Here is a 21,116-nt window from a genome sequence, read left to right as displayed (position 1 = left end):
TTTCAATGGCTAGAGTTTTAATCACTTTTGGATCTTTTGAAAAACAGTAAAATCTTAAAAGGAAATATCAAAATGCAACTGGGGAAGGATAAGAAATGACGCTGGGGAGAGTGGCAGGAAGCACAAGCTGTCCCAGAAGAAGAGTCCTGGAAACCAGCCAGCAGAGCCCCCACCAGCAACACTGTCACCCTTTCTCCAGGGCTTCTCTGTGCCGAGCAATTTAGCAAGAACCTCTTACACATCATCATTTTGTTCTTCACATATTCCCAAAACATAGAGAGATTCTTTTTCTGATGAGAAGATAATTCCTAGCACACAACAGGCACACCATAACCTTATTTTGACTGAATGTGTGGAGGCATCCCACGTCCACTCTTAAGGAGAGGAGATCGCTGGAGAGTTCCAAGATTCCAGGCAGAGCTCAGCAGTGATGAGATCACAGTGTGGGGTCTGACACCTTTTGTTGCAGTTTCCTTGTCTGAAAAATGTGGAAAACATATTTTATAAAGATTGTTGGAGAATCCATTCATTCACTCAACTAATTCCTTACTGAGTCCGGTGCTAGGGCTGAGACCACAGCATTGAGCAAGTAGACAGTGTGCCATGTGCATGGAACAAAGGAAGCAGAGAGGCATGGGCACGGCAGCTGATAGACACCCCCTTCTTTCCTTCTAGGCCTATGATTCTCACCAGAAGAGGGTGCCTTGGAGTAGGTTGAGCCCACTGGTAGGAAGCACAGGAGGTAAAGTGAGTGCATCTTCAATGTGATGCTACCCTAGGAAAATGCCACGGTGTTACTGAACTCCAACAGTGATAACAAATGCTGCAGTGGGAACCCAGAGACCTCAGAGAAGAGCAATGAGGGCTTCCGGGGGAACACAAGAGCTGTTGAATGGAGTGAGCCATCAACGGACCTGTAGTGGGCAGCTCTCAGGCTCCTGATGGATTGGTGCCTTGTTCAGGTGCAGGCACACACACAATCTCATACACACATACACAGTCTCATGCAATAGTGTACTAGTACAGAGAAAACCTGCTGTATAAATATTTCTCAGTAATGAATTTCCTCAAAAGCATGAAACTCTTTATGTTCATGGAAAAATCTAGAAAAACTCCTTGCAGGGTGCAAAAGATCTAAAACAGTGTTTGCAAACTGTTGCACACAGCACAAATGTGGCTATGAGTTAATATATATTGATAATTACATTTTCAAAGATTCCCTGAAGAATACATTGAAATTATACTGTATACAAAAGCCTCCATTCAGAGATAGCAATGCACATTAGAATATTCATTAAAACATAAAATACTTGTGATAAGAATCTGATTAATTCTCTTCCAACTTTCCTAGACGATTCTGTTCCTCATACCCTTTGTGTTTTGCGGGGAAGGGCTAACATGTATCAGCAACCATGAGAAAGAGTGCCCTGTGAAGATAAATTTGGAAACACTGATCTAGAATAATGTTTCACCTTCTGTGAGTTCTAGTACACAGAAAGAAAGTAAATATATTGATGATAATGGAATTAAGATATATGATTGTCCAAGAAAGGAGCCACAACTATAGAAAGGAGGAGACTGGAAAGAATCTCATTGCATTGGGTTTGGTGTCAATATTAACTCAGAGTTTTTAATACGTAAATAGGCAATAGAACAATAGCTATCTACATGTGGGTAAGTTTCTGTGTGTATTTTGTAGCACTGACCAACAGACAAGGCCAAGAACAAGGTTCCTCAACTTCTGCACTGTGGCCATGTGAGACCTAGGAAATGTCCTGTGCATTGCAGAATGTTGATCAGCATCCCTGCCCTCTCTCCCTAAATGCCAGTAGCACCTGCCTTACAAATTGGAACAACCAAACACATCCCTAGACACTACAAAATGTGCCCTGGGAAGCAAAATTGCCCCAGGTTGAGAACCACTGACTGAGGCCTCACGGCATTCCAGGAGTGGTGAGTACAGGCAGCACGCGGGAATTGCTTTCTGCATTCACTGCGGATTCCAACCACTGATTTTCAGCTTGGATCAGAGAAAGTAAAACATAAATCTGGGACTTCTTGTTATGTCAGAAAGTAAGGATAGGCTCAAATAATGATGGAAATATGTCAAGAGGACACAGGAAGCAGCTTAAAGGGGCTCCCACTAGCCTATTCTGAGATAATTTTAACATTCTAATAAACAAGAGCAATAGATTATAACTCACTGAGTAAAATAAGAAACCATGAGTGGGATAGATCAATAGCAAAATAGATGACTAACAGATAGATGGATAGGTAGGTAAAAGAGAAAAGTGTTTCCTTGCAGTAGAATGAATGCCATTTATAAGTATTTTTTAAAAACGAAGTTAGGAATACAATTTGAAAGCAATCATAATAACAATTGATTCAAGCAGGAATTATTATTGTATGCTAAAGCTAGAAAGCAAAAGTGAAAACATTATAAGTAAGACATAAATACATATTTCAAAGTATTGCTCAATAAAATAATTCCTAATTATAAAGGAGAGAAGAGTAAACCGTACTGTGGAGAGACCTGTCAGATACCATCTGAACCTAGAGATCAAAGTTAGTGTCTGTCAGCCATGGGACAGCGATGTTATGGCCTCCTGGTAGGAGGTAATGAGGGACACAAGATCACATCTACAATTCTCCTCTGAAAATCTGCATAGCCTGAATCTCATCCATTGACAAAGCCCAGCTGAGGACATTCTATGAAATCGCCAGTTATCTTCAAAAATGACAAGATCACAAAGATAAGAAAGACTGAGAAACTGTTTCAGATCAGAGGAAACTGAGGCGGCCTGACAACGACACACGGTTGATGAATTGCATGGACGACAGATTAGACGACAGTGTGGACCCATGCTAGTGCCGTGATTCCGCTCACTGCACTGAGGCTGTGCTGGAGAATGTCCTTGGCCTTAGGGGACACACATGAGAATGTCTAAGGACAAAAGGAGTCACACCTGCAGCTTGCTCTGAAATGGCTCAGGAAAAGCTGTAACAGTGCGTACACATATAGAAAGACGGAAAAGCGCGCGAGACACAATGTGAGGAGTGGGAGGGTCTGGGTGTGTACAGGAGCTCTTTATATTACTCTCGCTGCTTTTTGTAAGTTTGAAGTCACTTCAAAACTACAATAAAAAAGTTTATTATTACTTCTTTTCTAATGAATATAGAAAAATAAAATTGCTTCATTTTTTCTATATTTATTAATGGCATTCTTTTTACTCCAAGGAAGAACTTTTCTCCTTTATCTGTATCTATCTTTCCATCTCTCTATTTGTTAATCATCTATTTATCCACAGATCTAGAAGACTCATGGTTTTTTATTTTATTCAATGAATTGTAATCTATTACTATCATTTATCTGAATGTTTAAATTTTCTCAGAGTTGACTAGTAGAGCCCCTTTAAGCTGCTTCCTGTGTCCTCCTGACATACTTCCATCATCTTTTTATCTTTTACAAAAAATTAAAAATTGAAAATACAGCAAAGTGCTGCCTCAGCACTGAGACCCCAGCCCCATCCAGCATGCACAGTCCTGTGGGCTCAGCTTGTTGGAAAGTCCCGGCTCATGCTTTCCAGCCTAGCATGGACTTCCAGCCAAGCCACAGCACCATGAAGCTACAGGCCAGCTGGTTACTAAGGATGTGCTTCACCAGCGTCCACACCCTGTACTGTTCCTTGGAGCATAGAAACGGGGTGTGAGACGGCAGGGACTGGGGCACTGAAGAGAATGCATGGGCAGAGGTTGAGGAAGAAGCAGCCTCTGCTTCCACCAGATGTGTTGCCTCACAAGAGACAGCCACGTTCCCCACCACTCACTCTACCTGCACCTCCCTCTGCAGCACAGGGGGGTCACTACTGTTTCCCAGTTCCCTTCTTCTGTTTCCTCCTGCGTTTTCACCATAAGCCCCCTCTCCCACATGAACACCCCCACAAGGATGGGCCTGTGAGTCTGGTACCACATTGCCAGCAATGGATAGAGGTGGGAATGGAGGTAGAAGGGGGTAAGTTCTTCATCCAGAGTAACACAGTAATCAACAGATCACAAACTATAGGCCTAAAAAGGACTCTCAGAAGCCATGGCCTTTGACCTGCTCATTTTATAGAGAAGAAAGAGAGAGGTCCTGAAAAGCGAGCTGTCCGCACTTGGAGGACTCCTGAGAAGCCAACACTTCCCAGAAAAATCCCAGGATGGAACAGAGGAGACAGAGAAAAGTCAGCCTAGATAGCAGGAGTTCAGCCAACCACTGCCAGCACGAAATCCACCTGCTTCCTGGGCGCATATATGCCATGTCACAACAGTGTTTTTCCAAGATTCTCGGGGGTGTGACAGGATGGATGGACAGCTGGCTCCCTCGCTGGAACTAAAGTATACATCCATGCCCTGTGCCATGCAGCTAGCAGCGCCTCTTTCCAGAAAATGCAGAGTAGGCCCCCATTGCCATTGTACATGGTCATGGGTCTTGCTTGGCCTATAGGATGTTAACACATGGGACAAGCAGAGACCTTAACCCTGCATGTGTGAGAGGCTGGTCCTCCTGCTCCCCTCTGAGCCTCCATGAGAAGAACCTGGCCCAGACAGGCACCACCCCTTCAGCATGGACCCCAGCATGAAGACACAAGCCAAGCCAGCACCAGACCCACTGACCCCCAGCCCATGTTCAGGCGGCAGAGCATGACAGGTATAGCTTGTTGCTGTCAGCCCCCGAGATGCTAAGGTTTTTCCTAGGGAACAGCAGCTGACTAATGCATGAGTTATCCCATTTTCCATGGTGCATCTTCTCCACTCTTATTCCAAGTGAACCCTTGGCTGCCCCCATAACAATCTATGTTCCATAACAAGTACTAAAGATGGTTGTTACAAGGACTAGAAACAAGAGCTTTAAATATTTCCTTCTGGTCCTTCGCGGTGGCTCACGCCTGTAATCCCAGCACTTTGGGAGGCAGAGGTGGAAGAATGGCTTGAGCCCAGGAGTTTGAGATCAGCCTGGGCAACATAGCAAGAGATTGTTTCTACTAAAAATTTAAAAAATTAGTGCAGCATGGTAGTGCACACCTCTAATTCCAGCTACTAGAAAGGCTGAGGTGGGAGGATCACTTAAGTCTGGGAGGTCAAGGCTGCAGTGAGACGTGATTGTGCCACTGCACTGCAGCCCAGGAGGCAGAGCGAGCCCCTGTCTCCAAATAAACAAATAGTCTCCTTTTGGCAAATCCTAACAGCTACCCATCTCTCGGATTCAGAGGACAGCATTTAACTCTCTTCAGGCAGATGAATACCTCTGCTTTTGTCCTCTGTCTGCTATCCTCAGCCCTCCGCTTCCTCAGCTCTGCTCATCAAACACTCTTTGTTTTATGAATGATGTATTGCCCAATTCTAGCCTCTAAACCAAAGCCAATAAAGACCTTTAAATGGGATGTGTTGTAATCTTTTCTTCTGACACCTTGTAGGTATGGATATGACTTGGGGACTTTGTCCAAGGTCTCCAGCACACACAGGGAGCTATTGTCCTCACATATCCCAAGAGACTTCTGGTGTTGCTTTAAGTGGACTATTTTATTCTCTTCAGAGGACCTAAGCATTTAGGAGACAACAAAATGGGGAAAAGAAGGTGAGTTCAAAATTAAAACCAAGAAAAAAAGTTGATTTTTACCATGACTGCAAAAACAAGAATCCCACAGCAGGGCTGTTGCAGAGGAGTGTTTAAAGTCCCCATTTAAAATCATATAATGTGTAAACCAGATCAGAGATAACTGAAATTAAAATGAAATTGCAAATCAGAAATACACCCTTCTCGGCTCTACTTACTTCCTTCTCTGGGCCTCCAGTGTCCAATGTCATTGGAGGGTCCTTCCACAATTGCAATTGTCTGGGATGAACAGAGATGGGCAGGAGACTCGCTTCCCACGGTTCCAATGCCTGAGAGACCACAGAAAAATAGCCAGAGCAGTGTGGGCTATGCGAGGTGTGCAAAACCTATCAGGCCCAGAGAGACGTGAGTGTGGGACTTTAGTCATGTCCTTCCTACGCATGGCTGGGGGCAATTGTTTAAAGGCATTCTATTCCTTATGACCTGTCTCACCCATTATCTTCCCCATCCTGGAAAAATGTATAGCCAATTTACAGCATATGTTATCTTAACGTAAATTCTTGGCAAACAATTTAGAAATGGCCTTTTTTTTTCTTTAAAAACTCACTTGCAACTGCTGCTAATTGGAGCATATCTTCAGGGCAACTTTAATCTATGCAACCAAGTTGCAGTTTTTACCTTTGGGCCATATAACCATTCTACTTATATTAATTTTGCCTGAGTTTTTTCTTTTCCATCCCCACCTTTGGCTTGCCAGGGGTGATGTAATCATAACTCACCATGAGGCTGAGCCACAGCTGGAGTCGAATTTGATCACGTGGAATGATCAAGTTCTGGGTTCATATCAGGTCTCAGGGCAGCCAATTCTAAGAAGTCCTGAATTCCAGAGGCCCTGTGAAGCCTCTTTCCATCCAGCTCGCAATGGAGACAAATCTCAAAGCTTCCATAGTTTTCCTAAGCCCTTATTTTGTTCAGTTTCTTCATTCCCACAATCCAAGCTCCTCTGAGGACTTGCTTTGCCCAAGCCTAAGATTCAGACGTTTACATAAGGACAGGCAGGAAGCCAGAGGCCAGAGAATGGAGGAGGGCAGGCCAAGTGGAAAAGGTCATGTAAAAGTGGCCTCTCCCCCAGCTGGGGGCACAGCCCACACTGAGAAGGCCCAGCCCAGCTGGACTTTTATGAGGGTATGTATATCTCTGTGTGTGTATGAGTATGTCTGTGTGTGTGTCTGTGTGTGTGTGTTTATGTGTATATGTGCATATGTGTGTGTACGTCTGTATGTGTGTATGCCTGTGTGTGTATGAGTGTGTGTATATGTATGTGTCTGTATCTGTGGGTCTGTGTGTGTATGTGTGTGCACGTGTGTATGTATGTGTATGTGTGTGTGCATGTGTATACATACGTGTGTGTGAATGTGTCTATATATGTGTGTGTTTGTATGTCTGTGTGTAGATGAGTGTATGAGTGTATGTGTGCATATGTGTGTGTGTATGTATTTGTGTGTATGTCTGTATGTGTATGTCTATGTGTGTGTGATGGTTAATATTGAGTGTCAACTTGATTGGATTGAAGGATGCAAAGTACTGTTCTTGGGTGTGTCTGTGAGGGTGTTGCCAAAGGAGATTAACATTTCAGTGGGTGGACTGGGAAAGGCAGACCCACCCTTAATCTGGGTGGGCACCATCTAATCAGCTGCCAGCGAGACCAGAATAAAAGCAGGCAGAAGAACATGGAAAGACTAGACTGACTTAGCCTCCTGGCCTACATTTTTCTCCTGTGCTGGATGTTTCCTGCCTTCAAACATCGGACCCAAAGTTCTTCAGCTTTGGGACCCTTGGACCTTTGGCCACAGACTTAAGTCTGCAGTCGGCTCCCCTACTTCTGAGGTTTTGGGACTCAAACTGGCTTCCTTGCTCCTCAACTTGCAGATGGCCTATTGTGGGACCTCACCTTGTGATCGTGTGCGTCAATTCTCCTTAATAAACTCTCCTTTAGATACACATCTAGCCTATTAGTTCTATCCCTCTAGAGAACCCTAATACAGTGTGTATGTATGTGGTTTGTGTATGCGTGTATATATGTGTGTGTGTGTGTCTGTGTGTATGTCTGTGTGTGTGTCTGTGTGTGGCAGGCCACGTCTCACTAACGGCTGAACAGGCAGGCCTCTGTAACAACTGTTTCAGCACTGACTAAGTGGTTAAGTTAAATATTAAAAGCCTAGAGAGCCAGTCCCCTTATGCAAAGGCTGGAATGTAACAAAAGCCCACCAAGAGTTTTGCCCAGGCCTTTCCTGGGCCTTGAAGTATGACAAGATAACGAAGGAATTCTTAACAGGACCCATTTAAGATTAAACAAGTTTTTACTGGGGTCTGAAGAAACTCCGCAGACCTCCACAAACAAGTTTACTGGGGTCTGAAGGAACTCCCCAAACCTCCATGAGTTAGCAGGAGACAAAATAAGGGTAATCACCCCAGCACCTGGACCCAGCCAGATTAAGTCAATTTACTGAGGCGCCAAAGGAAGGTCTTCAGGACTCAGACCTCAGTTATAGATTAGAAGAAGTTAATCACTTATGTCTTTAGGTGATTGCACACTTACATGTAGACATACAGCTTAGAAGTTATATAAGCTCTGGAAAACTTTGTGATTTTGAGTTGGTCTGGCGATATTTTCCTGGCCTTCTTTCTCCCCGTACCTGGTTACAGAAATAAACTCTCTTCTTTCTCAGTTCATCTGCATCTCGTTATTGGGCTGAGAGAATAAGTAGCTCCACCCTTGGCTTGATCTGGAAACGTGTGTGTGTGTGTGTGTGTGTGTGTGCATATGTCTGTGTGTATGTGTCTGTGTGTATATGTGTATGTGTCTGTGTGTCTGTGTGTGTGTGTGTGTGTGTGTGTGTGGCCTTAACTCCATGCCCAAACACCATTTCCTAAACTACTAACTCTAACAGGGCTGTAGGAAGTTCCAGAAACTCCTTCAATTACTCATCAAGCAATGGAGCCATTTTGTGTTGTATTCTGGCATTAAAGATGTTAGCCTCTTAATTTTTATTTTTACACAACTAAGTTCCAGGTAAAATTTTTATTTTCACACAAGTTCCAGGAAGTGGTAATTAACTGTTCGCCTTCATGACAAGATCATTTGGCCCACGCTGCTTGTACTATTAATGCAATCCTTGCACCAAAGTGATGAGTTGGAAATGTAAAACTTGCAGTAAGTGCCAGGGTACTCTCCTCTTCTGTTTTATTGTCAGCTCTAAAATCCTTGGGCATTTCTGTGGCATCTATTTGTCAATGTCAGTGAGCAGTTAAGTTTCCCTAGAAGATACCTGACCACACATCAGAGAATGTTATGATGATGTGATTGGTTGGTATGCCCGATACTATCTGCAAAGGAAATCCTGATTAATTATCAGGATGCCCAGCAGCTAACTTGGGGGTATTCATGATCTTCTGTTAATGAAAGCACACTATGGCTAACCTTTGAAGACACAGATTCTCCTTGCACAGCTACCCTCTTGGACTTAGTATATCTGGGTCTCAAGCAGACAGAGCCACGCCTTGCTGGACATAAGACATCCAGCAAAGTAATACTTCATTGGAAAAGATACTTATTAGGTTATGCAATACACACTCAAATAATGCTCTAGGAATCACACACCAAATGACATGAAGTTGTGTTCTAAATATACTTATGATGGCAGTAATGTTATTTTATTATGCTAAAAATTATTGAGAATCCCAGAAGTTCCTGAATCAGCAGTTAGGAATCGAAAAAGAAAGGAAACTAATCAGTGCTGTCTTTTATACCTGTAATGGGATTTTTTTAAAGGTGAGAAGCATGGTACATTCCAGGGTGCTTGACTACAAATAAATAAAACCAAGTCTAATTGACTTAGGAGAAAAAAGATTCATTTGAAAAGAAGCAAGGTGGTTCACAAACCTATGGGAACCTAGATAACGAGGCTTGGCAAGTGAGCGCAGACTGAGTGGGCATGCCGCTGCAGCAGGACCGAGGTCACACCTCACGCCTCCCTGGTGAGCAAGCTGCAGCCCTGCCACCTAGTGCCATGGGTGAGGGACAGCTGTCAGGCCCTCCAACACCACAGCCTTGCACGTGGACATGGCATTTCCCCTCTCCTAGCCCACTGTCCCGTCTCTTTATATAATCCATTCCCAATTTAAAATCCAGAATTGGAATATCTGATTGGTTGACCCGAAGATAGGTGTCATGCCCTACCTTCTGGGACCAGGAAGACAAGGCGTCTGGCTTCTTCAGCTTCCGTACAGGGGAAGCTCTGACTTTTTCCACAACATGCAAAAGGGGGGATCTCAAAGAAGAAGCCCGTTTAGACATGACTTGGCCCCCCAAAATTAAACATTAAAGCTGCAAATGTCCAGTTCAGAAGATTAAAGTAAAATATTACATTTGGCTAAGGATCTAAAATATTAAAGATTCCTTCACAAGCGTAAGTTTGTAGAAAGGTCACTGGGCTACTGTGAAAGGGTTGTTTTTTCTCAATGTATTTCCAAGAGATAACTAGGACGGCACCTTTAAAATAACTGGAGGCTTCAGAGTCATTAGTAATTCTAAGGCATTACTTTCGTGCTATCATAAGAAACATAGGCACACATTCTGTGTTGTGGAGTAGCCGAATAGATTATTCACTTCTGCTTGTTGAGGGTTGCAGCTAACATGTAACTGGACATTTCGCCCACTAGAACTCAACTGTAGCCATGTATTCCCATTTACCGTACCTGTTAATGCCTAATGCCGGGGTAGCCAAGCAAGAAAACTAGTAAATCTCCCAACGGGAAGCACTCCAGACCTCAGGGGCTGTGGGAAGAGCTGACTCAGCACCAGCAGTGCCGCTGCTCAGCCTGGTGCCTGCCCTCCACAGCCCTGACCTCAGAGCGGTCCCCAGACCAGCAACATCAGCATCCCTGGGAGCATCAGAAATGCAGAGCTCAGGCCCGCCCCGGAGCTACCGATTCAGAACCTGCATTTTACACACCCCTCAGCTCAGAGCTTGTTTCTCCCTGGATTCCATGGCCCTGTGCTGCTGGCAGCCCGGGGTTAGGGCATTTCGTTGTCACCTGGCGACGGTGAAGCCTAGTTTCCTCCAGAGAGATTGTGAGTACATGGGACTCCACATAGCGTTTTTCCCTGAGTCACATAATTTCCCCTCCCCTTCTGTGGGATTTATCTCCAAAGAAGCCCTCCAGGGCCAAGTGGCCAAAGGGAGGGGAAGTGCCTGCCCTTGCTGGGGGAGCTCCCAGCCCCTCCCGGGGAGGCCTTTCTGCCGAACTCGGAGTTGTAGGACCTCTCTCCTGCTGGTGCCCTCCTCCGCCCAGACTGCCCAGCCGCTGGTGAGCACAGGGCGGGGCCTGCCCACCCTCGGCCGGTCCTTCGCGTGCTCCAGGCTTGGCAGGGGGAAGTGAAAGAGGGAAGGAAAAGAACTGAACTTCCTCCCGAGGGGTGGGAGAGGTCTGGCCCTTTTCCAGTCTCTCAGTGAGGAAGTGAAAAGAAGGCAACACCGGCCCTCTGAATGCAACCCAGGAAGCGAGGGTGCTGAGGGAACCCCCCCCCCCCGGTCCTCAGGGGGAGCCCTGCCTGACGGGCTGGCATCCCTGCAGCCCAAGCAGCCAAGTCCGGATCACCTATGTGGGGGTGCGGGGGTGGGTGTCAGGCTGGGCACCAAATGGGCGTGCGTGGGGTTCGAAGCAGAGGAGAAACAAAAGCCTGTGTCAATGCCGTTTTACAAAAGTGTTGTGTATTTAGCCAATTCCGGGCTGAGGCCTGGACCAAGCCCCATGTTCCGGTTTCTGCAGCACAGCAAGGCCTTTTCTAACATATTCCAGATGCTGCTCTCCATCCAAGTGAAGTGGCAATGGTGCCAGCCTGAGATTTCTGCCGTGAGTTTTAAGTACGAGAGTGTGGGCTGACAATAAACTCCTTTATTCTACCCTCTTCTGTTCTCATAAGGAGAAATGTAAATTCTGGAAGGGACGAAGCTTGCATTTACCCAGGCCTGTTAATGAAGAATGTTGGACTAAATTTTGAGAATTCAGACTGCTTAAGAAATTTGCTTCCGAATCCCCAAAGGATTCTGCAAGGAGCCAGAAAGAACATTTTCTAACATCAATTACTTGTTTTGTTTTAATAAACTCCTTCGGGGTAAGATTTTGATTCCCACCACTGATCATATCATTAAAAAGTGTATTCTCTGCACTAACTTCTTCTTCTCCTTGAAGTATCACCACCAAAACCCTGAGCATGTTTTGTCATTGATTTAGCTCTTCTGATCTTAGGACTTGAGTTTAATGTCACTGAGAAGCAAGTGTAAGCTGAAGGTTACATAAACGATTGCCAGAATATCTGGATGCTTACGAATAAAGATAGGCCAGGTTATTTTCCTGTTATCTGTACCGCAGTTGGCAAAGCAAACACGAGGGCCTCCCTCATTCCTCAGGCTCTGGCTTGATGCATGTGGGGTTCCTGGTTTTGCAGGGGTCCCTCCCTTCCCAGTTCCCCTATCTGCCTCCTCCTTGGTCTTCTAGACCCCTGTCTCTGCACTTGGCACACTTCCCACTTCTGCAGAAAAGGAACAGACTTGGTTTGCATCCCCTTTCTGCCTAACTGTGAAGGATGTGCTTGTCTTCAGTTTTCTGTTTTAATATTTATAAGACAGGGGAAATGTCACCCGGGGTTGTTTGAAGGTTAAATGAGGCGGCACATATAAGAGGACCGGGTGCAGGTAAATAGCAAGTTAGCTTAAAAACCTTTGTTTTTCTGCCCCACCCTCCATTCCTGCCTCTACCTCTTTATTCCCAGCCTTGCCCCATCCAAGTCCTCCTCACTCCCTTGCCCTCCATCAGGACCTCTTTTCACTAGTTCTCACAGTCTCGGGTGATGTGGAATTAAATTTCCTGAACACTATGGTGGCTATGTTAGAAAGAAACCTACACAGTAATAGGATGACCTTTCTGCCACAGCTCTCCTGGCCCCATATCTCCACACAGCCCTTGGACTCTTGCCTGGCCAGCGGGATTTGGGTCAGCACAACCAGAGGGTGGGAATGGAGACTTCTGACTTGCAAATTATGAGTAACATTTGCTGAGAGTTTGGCTTCTCAACACAGCCAGGTAGCCAACTGAGACCATGATTGGATGCATGTTGGAATTTGCTGCAGTGCTGGTCTCTATTACCCACCTGCCCTGGGGCTTAGAGAAGCCTCGCCTTCTGTAACGTGCATGTGATACAAGTCTGAACTTGTGAGCCATGCCTTCTGGGATTTTCACAGGATTTGCAGCTAAGACTCAGCACATGGTGTTTTTCTTGTGAAAATGAAAACATTTGGTAAGATGTGGGTGTGTGTATTCTTAATATCTTAGTACAATTGTTCTGTTTTAAAGACTTGGATCCAGGCAGTGCCTCACAGCCCCAGCTTAACAGCTGCTCCAAGGAGCACCTGAATTTACCTGCTACCTGTGCTTCTTGCTTTTCAGCTCAAGCAGGGCTTGGTGGGATCCCAAAGAAAACCTCCAGGTCTGCCCTGGTAGGGAATTAAAATAAATGCACAGCAGAATTTCCCCCCATCCTTGACTGCTAAATCTTTGATGTGACTTTTAGACTGAGGAGAGATTAGTCCCTTGTCTCACGGAGCTTGTGCTTTGACCTTTTAATCCATGGCCCTTGACACTTCCTGTCTGACTCTAGAATCACCTGTGCAGGTTGAAAGCGATGAATGCCTGGGCCTCCCCCCAAGGAGTTAAAGCAGAAACCCTGGGGGAGGTGCCTGGCATAGCTCCCCACAGGAGTCTGCTCTGTGACTGGGGTGAGACCCTCTAGGGCATGGTCAGCCATGGGCAGTCTCCATGTGGCCTCCCTTGATCTGACACTGGAGGGGAGGAAGGAGAGGGTCCCGGGGCCACAGAGTGGAGGAAGGGTGGCCACCACTGCAGAATAAGAGAGCACAGATGGCAGAGAATGGGTGAGGGCCAAAGGGAAAGTAGAGGGAGAGAGGGAGGAGAGGCCCACAGTGCCTAAGAAGATCAAATCCTGAAGTGAGGAGCTCGAGACCAGCCCGGCCAACATGGTGAAACCCTGTTTCTAAAATACAAAAATTAGTCGGGTGTGGTGGCAAGCACCTGTTGTCCCAGCTACTTAGGAGGCGGAGGTAGGAGAATCGCTTGAACCTGGAAGGTTGCAGTGAGTTGAGATCACCCCATGGCACTCCAGTCTGGGCAGCACAGTGAGACTCCGTCTCAAAAAAGATCAAGTTCTCCCTCACCATAGTGCTGGAGGAGCAGCAACCCTTGGAGTTCAGCTCAGCAGCACGGTCACCATAGGGAGGCAGGGCCTGGGCCTGGGTCGTGTGTAGGGGCCTTGGACTGGCCCAGAGTCAGCTACTGGCTCACCTCTTCAGGGGCTCCTTCCTGACTCCCCTCCAGGGCTGAGATGCCCAGGCACAAGCTGCCACCAGCCCTCTGAAGGACACAGATCTCAGGCTTCTGACTTTGAACTGTTGCCTGGACCCACTTCCAGCCACCAGCCGGCATAGTTAAAGCCTGTAGACTTTGACAGCTAAAACGGAAGGCTGCCATTTTCCATAAGATCTTCAGGTCTTAAAAAGAGGTGTCCTAACAAAACAGGCCCAGAGTACCTTATATCTTGCTCAGGAAAAAGGAAGTGCACAAAATATTTTGTAGACAGGGATATACCACCACCTCCCTTGAAGCCCAGTGTTTTGGGACTCTGTGTTAGGAAGGAAGAGCCTTCCCTAACAGCCTGCTGCAGGCTGAATCAAAGAACAGCATTTAAAAGCCTGGAAGCAACCACAGAACAATAACATACTTGGATGGAGTCATCAATAGACACTAAAACCACTGGGGGGAGTGACTGGTGCACAGGGTATTTTATAATGTCTCCAAGCATCTCCCCATAGGTCACTTATTAACAATAAGTATGGAGAAACTTATGGAGAAACCTGCAGACACTGCCTTAAATAATGATCAACATCAAGTCACCAGTAACAGGACAAACTCACATCCTGGGCCTCCTGATGTGATACACTGAGGAGGACACAGCCTCACCCAGGCGAAGCTTCTGTCAAAAGTGTTGGCCTCAAGTCTAATCATCAAGAAACAAAAAGATTCAAATTTATAAGGTTATAAATTATGTAAAATATTATTATAAAAACAACTGTTCTGTATTCCTCAAAAACTGTCAATGACATGGAGGACAAAAACAGGACAGCAGTTGTTCCCATGCACGTTCATTAAAGCAACATGATACAAAACGCAAAGTGAGATCCTGGATTTGATCCGGGAGCAGATGGGAAAATGCTGGAATGGATATCTTGGGGATAACTGGATAAATTTTTAAAAGAACTACTATTAGATAATTGTGTATTGGTGTTAAATCTCCTAAATCTGATAATTATGTGACAACAAGTACCAGAAAGCCTTTTCTTCAGAAGAACTTCTTTCTTTTTTATTCTTTTCTTTTGGGGGGGTGGAGGGATGGAGTTTCGCTCTTTGTTGCCCAGGCTGGAGTGCAATGGCTCGATCTCAGCTCACTGCAAACTCTGCCTTCTGGGTTCAAGCGATTATCCTGCCTCAGCCTCCTGAATAGCTGGGATTACAGGTGCCTGCCACTACACCTGGCTAATTTTTTGTATTTTTAGTAGAAACGGGGTTTCACCTTGTTGGCCATGCTGGTCTTGAACCCCTGACCTCAGGTGATCCATCCACCTCGGCCTCCCAATGTACTGGGATTACAGGCGTGAGCCACCACACCAAGCTAGAACTTCTTTCTTAGGCAGAAGTATTTAGGGGTAAAAAACCATAATATCTACAACTTACCCTCTAATATGTAAATGTGTGCGTGTGTACATATATATGTGTATATATATATATATAAATATTTATAATATATGTATGTATATATAAAATAGAGAGAAGCAAATGCTAAAGTTGGCATATGGATGTGTATCACTCAGGGTTCAACCTCTCTCTTACGAGGACTGTAAGTTGGTATATGGTATTAATCCATATATAAGTTAAATTAATACCATATACCAACTTACAGACCTAGTAAGAGAGATATATTAAGAGATATACTGGCATATTTCATTTTATTATCCTTTGCTGACATTGCATTTTTTACAAATTGGAAGTTTGTGGCAACCCAGAGAGGAGCAAGTCTATTGGCACCATTTTTCCAAGAGCATGTACTCACTTTATGTGTCTGTGTTACACTTTTGTAATTCTCACAATATTTCAAACATTTTTATCATGATTATATCTGCTATGATGATCTGTGATCAATGATGTTTGATGTTACTATTGTAATTGTTTTGGGGTGCCATGAGCAGCACCCACATAAGACTGCAAACTTAATCTATGTGTGCTGACTGCTCCACTAACCAACCATTCTCCCATCTCTCTCCCTCTCCTCGGGCCTCTCTATTCCCTGAGACACAACAGTATTAAAATTGGGCCAATTAGGCCGGGCACAGTGGTTCATGCCTGTAATCATAGCACTTTGGGAGGCCAAGGCGGGCAGATCACTTGAGGTCAGGAGTTCAATACCAGCCTGGCCAACATGGTGAAACCACATCTCTATTAAAAATACAAAAATTAGCCTGGCGTGGTGGCACACACCTGTAATTCCAGTTGCTTGGGAGGCTGAGGCAGGAGAATTTCTTGTGCCTGGGAGGCGGAGGTTGCAGGAGTGGAGATCAAGCCATTGCACTCCAGCCTGGGTGACAGAGTGAGACTCCATCTCTGGATAAAAAAGAAAAAATAGAAAGAAAGAAAGAAAAACATAGGCCAATTCATAACCCTGCATTGGCCTCTAAGTGTTTAAGTGAAAGGAAGAGTTGCACCATCTCTTCCACCATCTCTCACTTTAAACGAAAATCTAGAACTGATTTAAGCTTTGCAAGGAAGGCATTTTGAAAGCCAAGACAGGCCAAAAGCTATGTCTCTTGTGCCAAAAAGCCTAGTTATGAATAAAAAGGAAAAATTCTTGAAAGCAATTAAAGGTGTTACTCCAGTGAACCTGCAAATAGCAAGAAAGTGAAATAGGCCTGGTGCAATGGCTCACACCTGTAATCCCAGCACTTTGGGAGGCTGAGGCAGGAGGATCACTTAAGCCCAGGAGTTCAAGACCAGGCTGGACAACAAAGTGAGACTTTGTCTCTACAAAAAATAAAAACAATTAGCCAGATGCAGTGATGTGCATCTGTAGTCCCAGCAACCCATGAAGCTAAAGCAATAGGATTGAGCTCAGAAGTTCAAGGTTGCAGTGAACTATGATTGCATCAGTGCACTCCAGCCTGGGTGACAAAACAAGACCCTGTCTCAAAAAAAAGTGAAATAACCTTATTGCTGATATGGAGAAAGTATGAATGGTCTGAATAGAAGATCAAACCAACCACAACATTCCCTTTAGCCAAAGCCTAATTTAGAACAAGAACCTAACTCTCTTCTATGAAGGCTGGAAGAGGTTATAAAGCTGCAGAAGTTTGAAGCTAGCAGAGATTGGCTTATGACATTTAAGAAAGGAAGCCATCTCCATAACGTAAAAGTGCAAGGTGAAGCAGCAAGTGCTGATGTAGAAGCTGCAGCAAGCTATCCAGAAGATCTAGCTAAGATCATTGATGAAGTTGCCTACACTAAACAACAGATTTTCAATGTCGAAGAAACAGCCTTCTATTGAAAGAAGTTACCACCTTCTTTTGTAGCTAGAGAGGAAAAGTCAAAGCCTGTTTTCAAAACTTCAAAGGACAGGCTGACTCTCTTGTTAGGAGCTAATGCAGCTGGTGACTTTAAATTGAAGCCAATGTTCATTTACCATTTCAAAAATCCTACAACCCTTACTAATTATGATAAATCTATGCTCTACAGATAAAACAAAGATAGCATTTCTGTTCACAGCATAGTCTACTGAGTATTTTAAGCCCAATTTTGAGGCCTACTGCTCAGAAAAAAAAAAAAATCCTTAAAAAAAAATCACTGCTCATTGACAATGCACCTGGTTACGCAAGAGCTCTGATGGAGATGTGCAAGGAGATTAATTTTGTTTTCATGCTTGCTATCACAAAATCCACTCTGCAGCCCATAGATCCTGGAGTAATTTTGATTTTCATGTTTTATTATTTAAGAGATCCATTTAATATGGCTACAGCTGGCATAGATAGCGATTCCTCTGATGGATCAAGGAAAAGTGCATTGAAACCTTCTGGAAAGGATTATCCATTCTAAATGCTATTAAGAACATTTGCGATTTATGGGAGGAGGTCAAAATATCAACATTAGCAGAAGTTTGGAAAAAGTTGATTACAGCACTCATAAATTACTTTGGGGGACTCAAGACTTTAGCAGAGGAAGTAATTGCAGATATGGTAGAAAGAGAAAGAGAACAATAATTACAAGTGGACAATTAATAATTGCAAAGACATGAAACTAACCTAAGTACCCATTGATCAACGAGTGGATAAAGAAAATGTTGTACCATAGAATACTACTCAGCCATAAAAAAGAATGAAATCATGTCTTTTGCAGCAACTTTGATGGAGCTGGAGGCCATTATGCTAAGTGAAGTAAGTTAGGAAAAGAAAACCCAATACTGCATGTTCTAACTCATAAATGGAAGCTAAGCTATGGGTATGTAAAAGCATAAGGAGTGATATGATGGATTTTGGAGACTCAGAAATGGGAGGCTGGGATGGGGGGTGAAGGATAAAAAACTACATATTGGGTACAATGTACACTACTCAGGTGATGGGTGCACTAAAATCTCAGAATTCACCCTATATAATTCATCCAGGAACTGTTTTATTACTATATCACTACATAATTCATCCATCCACTCATTCAACCAAAAACCTATTGTATTCCAAAAGCTATTGAAATAATAATGCAAATAAATAAAAACTTATTGAAAAGTAGAGCCGAAGATGGGACTGGATTGCTGCAATCATATGATAACACTTGAACAGATGAGGAGCTGCTTCTTGTGGATGAGCAAAGAGAGCTGTTTTTTGAGATGGAATCGACTCCTGGTGAAGATGTTGTGAAAACTGTTGAAATGACAACAAAGGATTTAAACTATTATGTAAACTTAGATGATAAAGCAGTGACAAGGTTTGAGAGGACTGACTCCAATTTTGGAAGAAGTTCTTTGGTGGGTAAAATGCTATCAAACAGCATCTCATGCTACAGAGAAATCTCTTTTTTTTTTTTTTTTTTTTTGAGACGGAGTCTCATTCTGTCACCCAGGCAGGAGTGCAGTGGCGTGATCTCAGCTCACTGCAACCTCCGCCTCCCAGGTTCAAGTGATTCTCCTGCCTTGGCCTCCCAAGTAGCTGGGACTACAGGCCTGTGCCATCACGCCTGGCTAATTTTTTTTTTTTTTGTATTTTTAATAGAGACAGGGTTTTGCCACGCCATGTTGACCAGGCTGGTCTTGAAATCCTAACCTCAAGTGATCCGCACCCCCTCAGCCTCCCAAAGTGCTGGGATTACAGGCATGACCCACCGTGCCGGGCCTACAGAGAAATCTTTGGTGAAAGGGAGAGTCAATCAATGTGCCAAACTTCATTGTTGTCTTATCTTAAGAAATTGCCACAGCCACCCCAACCTTTACAACCACCACTCTGATCAATTAGCAGCCACTGGATTGAAGGAAGACTGTCCACCAGCAGAAAGATTTTAACTCACTGAAGGCTCAGATGATTGTTAGCATTTTTTACCAATAAAGTATTTTTAAACAAAGGTATATATATTGTTTTTAGATATAATGTTATTTCAAACTTAATAGACTACAGTATAGTGTAAACATAACTTTTACATGTACTTGAAATGAAAAAGTATGTGTGACTCACTTTATTGCAAAATTCACTTTACCGTGGTGGTCTGAAACAGAACCCGCAATATCTCCAAGGCGTGCCTTGTTGTAAGCCATCGGCTTATGCAGTGGTGGTAGCTGGCAGAAACAAAAAAGGTAGATCCTCAGGAAGGGCAGCTGGGGCTCTCAGACACAAACTGACACCGCTGTCCACAGTCACAATTTCTTCCTCCTCAGGGAAACTGAGTTCTGTTTTTAGGGCCTTTGGACTGATTGCATCAAGTCCACCCAGGTTATCTAGGATAATCTCCCTTCCTTAAACTCAACTGATTGTTAACTTTAATCACTTCTGCAAACTACTTTGACAACAACACTTACATTAGTGTCTGACTGAAAACCTGAGGACTATAGTCTACCCAAGATGACAAATAAAACTGACCATCTCTTTTTACAACTTTTCTGTAAATTGGAAATCTTTCAAAATACAGTCTTGGGGCCAGGCATGGTGGTTCGCACCTGTAATCCCAGCAATTTGGGAGGCTGAGACAGATGAACTGCTTGAGCCCAGGAGTTTGAAACCAGCTTGGGCAACATGGCAAAACCTCATCTCTACAAAAAAAAAAATACAAAATCAGCTGGATATGGTGGCGTGCACCTGTAATCCCAGCTACTTGGGAGGCTGAGGTGGGAGGATCACTTGAGCTCTGGAGGTAGAGATTGCAGTGAGCCGAGATGGTGCCACTGCACTCTAGCCTGGGTGACAGAGTGAGATCCTATCTCAAAAAGTAAAAGTAAAAAATGCAGTCTCAAACACTCTGCTACGACTTTCCTTTCTCAAGTGCCGGTAAGTGAAGGACATTGCAGTAGAGGAGTCTGAGGGATCCTAACTACCCATTCCTTGCTGTTTCAGAATTCTGTCCCTGTGGTTACTACAGCTGCAATTTAGGGAACAGAATTATTTTTCTTTACCAGCCTTTATGACCAACTGCCATGCCTCAGGCACCTGACACAGTGCTTCTCAAACTTGCCTATGAATCACTTTGGGTCTTGTTCTTCAAGAAGGAAAACAATATAAATGAGAAATTTGTTCCACATGAAGAAAACGAGAGCATTAGAGAAGGAATAAATGAAGGTAAAATAAGATTTTTCATTTTTATTGTTTATTTTTCTTTCACTCCTGCAAGCTAACTTGAACCAGGTTAATGCATTGGACATATATGTTAGAATGGTACATTCATTCTCTTCCCCCAGATAAAACTTCTCTATGCTTTAATTTTATGCTGTTTTCTTTGGCCCATATTCCAGCCTTCCCAAATAGCTACCCGTCAGATGCTGCCTACAGCTGGCGGTGGTCTGGCCCAGTGGTGGCCATGAAAGTAAAGGCAGTGAACAGATCATCTAGATGTGTTTTGAAGGTGGAACCGGCAACATTTCCTGATAAATCAGATGTGAAAAGAGAAGTTGGTGAAGGGGGACTCCAGGTTTTTGGCTTGAGCAACCAGAAAGGTGGAGCAGCCCTTACTGAGCAGGAGAGGCTGGGAGCAAGGGAGATGGAGGGGTGGGCCCAACGTACAGCTGAAGGCCTGGGTGGCCTGAGGTGTCTGGAGCCATCCAGGAGAAGGGCACTGAGATGGACTTGGACGTTCATCAGGAGTTCATGCT

General features: G+C 44.3%; 1 long non-coding RNA gene across 1 annotated transcript; it reads right to left on the bottom strand.

Moving 5' to 3' along the window:
• LOC129528979 (uncharacterized) lies at window positions 1-7,993 on the bottom strand. Its single transcript, XR_010132301.1, has 4 exons — window positions 6,376-7,993; window positions 5,815-5,925; window positions 5,412-5,580; window positions 1-478 (listed from the first exon to the last, which is right to left on the bottom strand). It is a non-coding gene; the product is annotated as an uncharacterized lncRNA (long non-coding RNA).
• Window positions 7,994-21,116: the final 13,123 nt, after the last annotated feature.

The sequence above is a fragment of the Gorilla gorilla genome, chromosome 21, assembly GCF_029281585.2.
Source record: "Gorilla gorilla gorilla isolate KB3781 chromosome 21, NHGRI_mGorGor1-v2.1_pri, whole genome shotgun sequence".
Classification (NCBI taxonomy): domain Eukaryota; kingdom Metazoa; phylum Chordata; class Mammalia; order Primates; family Hominidae; genus Gorilla; species Gorilla gorilla.
Note: the sequence above shows the minus strand (reverse complement) of the source record. Positions and strands in the feature narration are given on the sequence as shown.